Genomic DNA, 6,188 nt, shown 5'->3' with positions numbered 1-6,188 from the left:
AGTCCCTCAGGCACGGGACAGGCCAAGAGAGCACACACACCTTTGGGCATGGGGATACTGGTTGGGCCAGTGCTGTTGCTCCGGTGGGCTAGGGCCTGCCTTGGACTCAGATGAAGTATGCACATGGCCCTGATGGCTACTGGTTTCCTCTCCCGCCAGCTGACCTTACTGGGACAGAAAGGTCCAGCCAGGCATCTCCCCTTTCCATGTACCACCACCTCAACCCATGGCAGAGGGCAGCTCTCAAGGTGCCAGGACACGATAGGTACCTGGATCAGGGATGGACAAAAGACTTGCCACTGCCAAGTTGACCACCAAATGGTGGGATGGGCACTGCCGTGCTTTGCCCAGAGAGACCACTGGGCACACAAGTTGAACCCCACCCACTTTGACACTGATGGACCACTCTGCACCTATACCCAGGCCCCCACCTAAGTGGGGGGTGCCAGAGGTCACTGGACAGGGGCTGAGAGGATGAAGCACTGGTCGCTCACCCCTGAAGCCAGCCCTGCTGACAGATACCACAAACAGCACAAAATCCTGAAAATAACCCAATATTTTTATTAATTATCTCCCACACTTGTGTAATACTCTTTTTCCTACATTTTTTTTCACTGCACACTCTTTGGTCTCCTCTTCGTATAACAATGATTTTTTTGTGTGTTGGGACCAACAACTTGAATAGTGCAGAACATTGTACTTTTTTCTATTTTTTTATTGAGATATAACTGACATAAACCATTGTATTAGTTTCAGGTGTATGACATAATGATTCAGTATTTGTATATATTGTGAAATGATCACCACAATAAGTCTCATTAACACCCGTAACCACACATAGTTACAAATTTTTTTTTGTTGTGATGAGAACTTTTAAGACCTACTTCCTTACCAACTTTCAAATATACTATAAATATACTGTAAGGTATTATTAACTATAGTCACCATGCTGTACATTACATTCCAGGACTTATTTATATTTTGTAAATGGAAGTTTATATCTTTTGACTACCTTCACCCAGTTCACCCCTCCCCCACCCCAACAATGATTTTGAAATTTTTTTTTTTTAAGATTTTATTTTTTTCCTTTTTCTCCCCAAAGCCCCCTGGTACATAGTTGTATACTCTTCGTTGTGGGTCCTTCTAGTTGTGGCATGTGGGACGCTGCCTCAGCGTGGTTTGATGAGCAGTGCCATGTCCGCGCCCAGGATTCGAACCAACGAAACACTGGTCCGCCTGCAGCGGAGCGCGGGAACTTAACCACTCGGCCATGGGGCCAGCCCCTGATATATTTTCTATAGAAAGAATAGAAAAGTGATCTTTTCTCCAGCATGGTTGATTGAAATTTTTTTTTGATAGTTTGGAAACATTTCTTTCATCTTCTCAACTTGTATTGGTAATATCAGGGAAATTTTGAAAACTGTTGTCACATCTGGGAAAACCTCCATCAAGTTATTTCATATAAAAGCGGCAAGATTTCAGAGAATTTTTAGTTTTCTGTGTAGGGACTAACATGTGATACTTTTCGAACTGGGGATGCTAATTAACCAGCTTGTTGGCACTTCTTGTTGTAGTTCTGGTTTTGGTGGTTTTGCAATATGTCCACAAATTACTTGAACTTCCCTTAAGAGGAGAGCTTAATTCATCACCCTTTGAATGTTGTCTGGACTTAGTCACTCACTTCTAACAAATAGACTATGGTAGAGATGAGGTCATGTCACTTCTCAGACTAGATCATAAAAGATATTCTTGCTTCCTTCTTGCTCTCTCTCTCTCAGATCACTCACTCCAGGGGAAGCCAGCTGTCAGGCCGTGAGGACACTCAAACAGCTGTCTAGGATAGGTTCACGTGGTAAGAAACTGAGCTTTCTTGTGAATAGCCAGCAAGGAACTGGAGTCTTCTGCCAACAGCCGTGTGAGTGAACCATCTTGGAAGCAGCACTCCAGCCCCAGTCAAGCCTTCAGATGAATGCAACCTCGGCTGACGTCTTAACTGTAACTGCTAATGACAGCTAAGGGGAGAAAGATAGTTAAAGGGAATAATTAAGGGAAATAGAATTAAAAATAAAATCTCCTGCCAACCTAGTAAAACCTCTGCTCAAAACGTAGAAAAGAATTAAACAGTTTTCTTATGGAATAAACACCAAACCAAGCTGTGATGTGCGTCACAGGCAATCTGCTAAAGAGATGTCAAAGACAGAAACGAATTTTATCCTTTTATATAGCCAGCCAGATATGACCCATCACATACGCACGAATTGTCTTTGTCCAAAAGGAGAAAGAAAACTTCTCGTATATTTTCAACAAGCAGGAAGTTATAACTTGGAACCAGGCACATAGGCTAAACTTCCATAGAGATGGAGACAAGGCGCCATCCTTTCTAGTGCTCACGTTGCAAAGAGATGGCTCCAAGGCCTTCAAGAAAGACCGTCCTAGGATGCAAAACTGGCAAGAACCTTAGTTGGCTTTTAAAACGATTTACATACATCTGAAAGAGACAGAGAAAGGACTTAAGATGACAAGTTTTTACAGGAAATGCTGAAAGAAAAGGCATGTGTGGTGGGGAGGGGCGTCTTTCCCTTTTGGCACCATGGAAATTTTAATTTTTTTAGATTTTTAATTACCCAACCTCATGATCTTTCCTGAGCCAGAGTCACCTCGCAAAGCTGCTCCCAAATTCCTGGCCTTCCCAAAACTGTGAGATAATAAATATCTGCTACTTCAACATGCTAAGTTTTGGGACATTTTGTTACCCAGCCACAGACAACCAATACAGGAGTGATGCATAAAACATGCAACTTCATCCAAAAACACAAACACCTTTGTTTGAGTTCTACCAGAATTTGTGTCTCACCCAGGAGTACAGGGGAACTGTGATCATTCTATTTCACTGGGTTTGCATAAAAACAAGTGAATTATGTGTCCATAACTGTATATACTGGATTATTGAGTCAATTCATACAGAAGAGAATTTCTATTCTGACAGTGTATTCCTGAGAACCCAATTCTCCACTCACCACTTTATACTTTTACTGGTTGGAAGGATTTTTTGCAGACTAGCTTCTGGCCCTGTACACTGCACACCTTGTTTCTCCCCACTGGACACAGAGATGTGCCCTTCAGACCCCGTTTTAGGAAAGGGCTTGCTGTCCAGCTACAGTAAGTGCAGTCAGGCTCCAGTTGTCAGCATCTTCGGGGTTGGCCTCAGCTACAGAGAGCCACCCCACCCAAGGTCACGCCTGTCATAGGGTAGCCCATATCTGCTTCCAGTGACTGAAGTGAAAGGAGATGTAAAGGCCTGGCCATTTCCCCTTGAAGAGGAACTCTAATGGACCATATTTAGTCTAGAACTCCGCAACATGTGGCCAAGACTTTGCTGGGCCCGCACCACCATTTGACTTCTCCATCTCCCTAATCCTGCTTCCTTTTCTTCCTTCCACAGGTGTGGATTCCTAACAAACATCTCACACCCCAAACTGTCTCGGCGGCATCTGCTTCTGGAGAACCCGTCCCTTGACAGCTGGAACAGGGTGGGGTCTAAGAAAGCAGATGATTAGATGAAGTTTTGGGGCTGGATCCCTCACTGCCTAGCTGGCAATAGAGACTCCAATGGTGGGTGGAGCACAGACAACCCCTGGCAGAAAGTAGAGGTCCAATTATGAAAGCTTTTACGGGTGGTGGACTGGGAGGTGTACCAGTGGAAGAGAATGCTCTAACGGATACAACTTATCAGTCAGTTGAACCTTATGGAGGAAATAATAGATACAAGGTCAAAAGGATGGATCAGCTACTGCTAAGTGTCATTGATACTCAACATCTATACAAAGACAACAAAGCTGAGGGCAGGTAACAGGCCCTTGAAAGGCAAGCTGGAAAGCCAATGGGCCTCTCTGGCTATCTGCAAAGAAGTCCCCCAGCCCCTACAGTGGGAGGGCGGAGTCAGGGCTCAAGCTGGACCCTTCATAGTCCCGGGGCTGAACTTGAAAGAAATTTAGATGCCCAGCCAAAACAAGTCTGTTATGTCAAGATCAGGGCCTTGGCTGGGAAAACCTGGGACCTTGACACACGGGATGGAGATGTTTGGGAGGAGGCCTCAACGATTTCTGGCTCTCTAGACTACCCTGAAACTTTTGAGCCTGCAGAAGTGCCCCACTCTGCACCCTGCCCCAAGAGCTGGCACTCCCTGGAGCTGGAAGCCCATGCAAAGGCCTCTCCCAACCAGGCAATGTGTGCTCCCCCTAGGACCTGTCCTTACCTCCCCTTCAGGCCACTAGGCCTGTAACTAGAGTTAAGTCCAACAGAACCCCACTGGGGATGTGCTGCTGGGCCTGATAAGAGAGAAAACGGACTCTGCTCCAAGCTGCAAGACCATGCACAGAGTGGGGAGCCAGGAAAGGAAGAAGGACTGGATTCTGAGGGCGCTCGATCAAGGCTGGGAATATAAAAGTAAATAGGGAGGGCTTTTTAGACTTGGGACTCCAGGAGATGGTATGAAGTCGCTCTTAGGATGTCTTCCAGAAGCCTGGAAAAATGATGGCTCTTGATGAGTGAAGTCAAAATGCTCGAGTGGCAGACGGTGGAGACGAGATTACGTTCTAGGGGAGAGCCCAGAGGACACACCCTTCACCGAGGCACGAACTCAGTTGTTCTCAAACGTGAATGTGCCTTGGAAGCACTCGGAGGGCTTGTTAAAACACAGTTTGCTGGGCCCCATCCCCAGTGTCTGATTCAGTAGGTCTGGAGTGGAGCCCAACAATTTACTGCTGGCCTGGGGCCTGCACTTTGAGAGTTCTCCCAGAGGAATGAGTGGCGAGAGGGGCACCAGTGCCACTAACGAGCTCTGTGGTGACTCTCCTCCCTTGGCCGGGCTAATGACAGGAGGAGCCGTTACAGAGCTTGGCTCTTGGAAAGCATTGGAGATGAAAGGAACCTGCAAGAGAGGCCAAAAGCCAGAGGGTTGCAATGATCATAATGACTGGCAAGGATGATGTGGCAGCCAAGGGGCCTGATCCACAGGGAGCTATGGAGATGATCTGAGAACATGGTGTTCCCAGGGGCCAAAGGGATGGGTCTCTGACAAGGGTACCAGTCAGCTACTACCAGCCTTTGCTGCCTGCAGAAATTTATTGACACCACGAGCTCAGAGCTAATTGATGTTTGATCAACAAGCATGGGATCCCACATAATACTGCGACCCCCTGGAGGACCCACTTTTCAGCAAAGGAAGTGGGGAGAGGGCTGGGGACCCCTTGAACCATGGTGGCATCACATGCCACACCACCCAGAAGCTGCCACCTAGGTAGAATGTGATGGCACAGCCCGTGGAAGGCACAGCCGAAATGCCAGCTCAAAGGCAATGCTCTGCATAGTGGGGTGCCATCCCCTGGGACATAGTGTGTGCACTAAATCAGAGACTTCTGCATGACACTGTATCTTCAGAAGGAAGAATGCATGGACCTGGGAAGCAGGGAGTGGAAGCAGGAGTGGCCCTGTATATTAGTTATCTGTTGCTGCATAACAAATTACCCCAAAACTTAGCAGCCTAAAATAATAAACATTTATTATCTCATGGTGTCAGTGGGTCAGGAATCTGGTTGCAGTTACCTGGGGGCCTCTGGTTCAGGAGCTTTCACAGGACTGCAGTCAAGGTGTTGACCCTGGCTGTGGTCATCTCAAGGCTTGACTGGGGGATGACTGGGGACGTTCTGTTTCAAAGCTCACTAACATGGTTGTCGGCAGGCCATGAGCCCTTGCTGGCGTTGGCTGGAGACATCAGTCCTTTGTCATGTGGGCCTCACCATACAGCAGCTCATGACATGGCAGCTGGCTTCCCTTAGAGCAAGTAAGCAAGTAAGTACACTCAAGGCAGAAGCCATAGTCTTTTTGTAACCTAACCTTGGAAGTGACATCCCATCACTTCGGCTGCTGCAACTCTGGGCTCTGCAGGGCTAGCGTCCTGGTCCCCAAAGGGAAACACTTCCACTAAGGGACACAAAAGAGTCCACATGGGAGTCTGATGGGACAGTAAGCCATGGCTGTTGCTTGAGCGCTTGGTGTTTCTTGTGTGTAGGGACCCCTATCTTCGCAGGGGAAATTGACCCTAACATCAGGTGGAGGCAGGGCTGCAGGCAGGGCTGCACATCCCAGGTGATCCACTTGGAGCCTCCTGATATTCTCTTTCACGCCTG

The sequence above is a fragment of the Equus quagga genome, chromosome 7, assembly GCF_021613505.1.
Source record: "Equus quagga isolate Etosha38 chromosome 7, UCLA_HA_Equagga_1.0, whole genome shotgun sequence".
In the NCBI taxonomy this organism is placed as follows: domain Eukaryota; kingdom Metazoa; phylum Chordata; class Mammalia; order Perissodactyla; family Equidae; genus Equus; species Equus quagga.
This window is presented reverse-complemented; position numbering follows the sequence as displayed.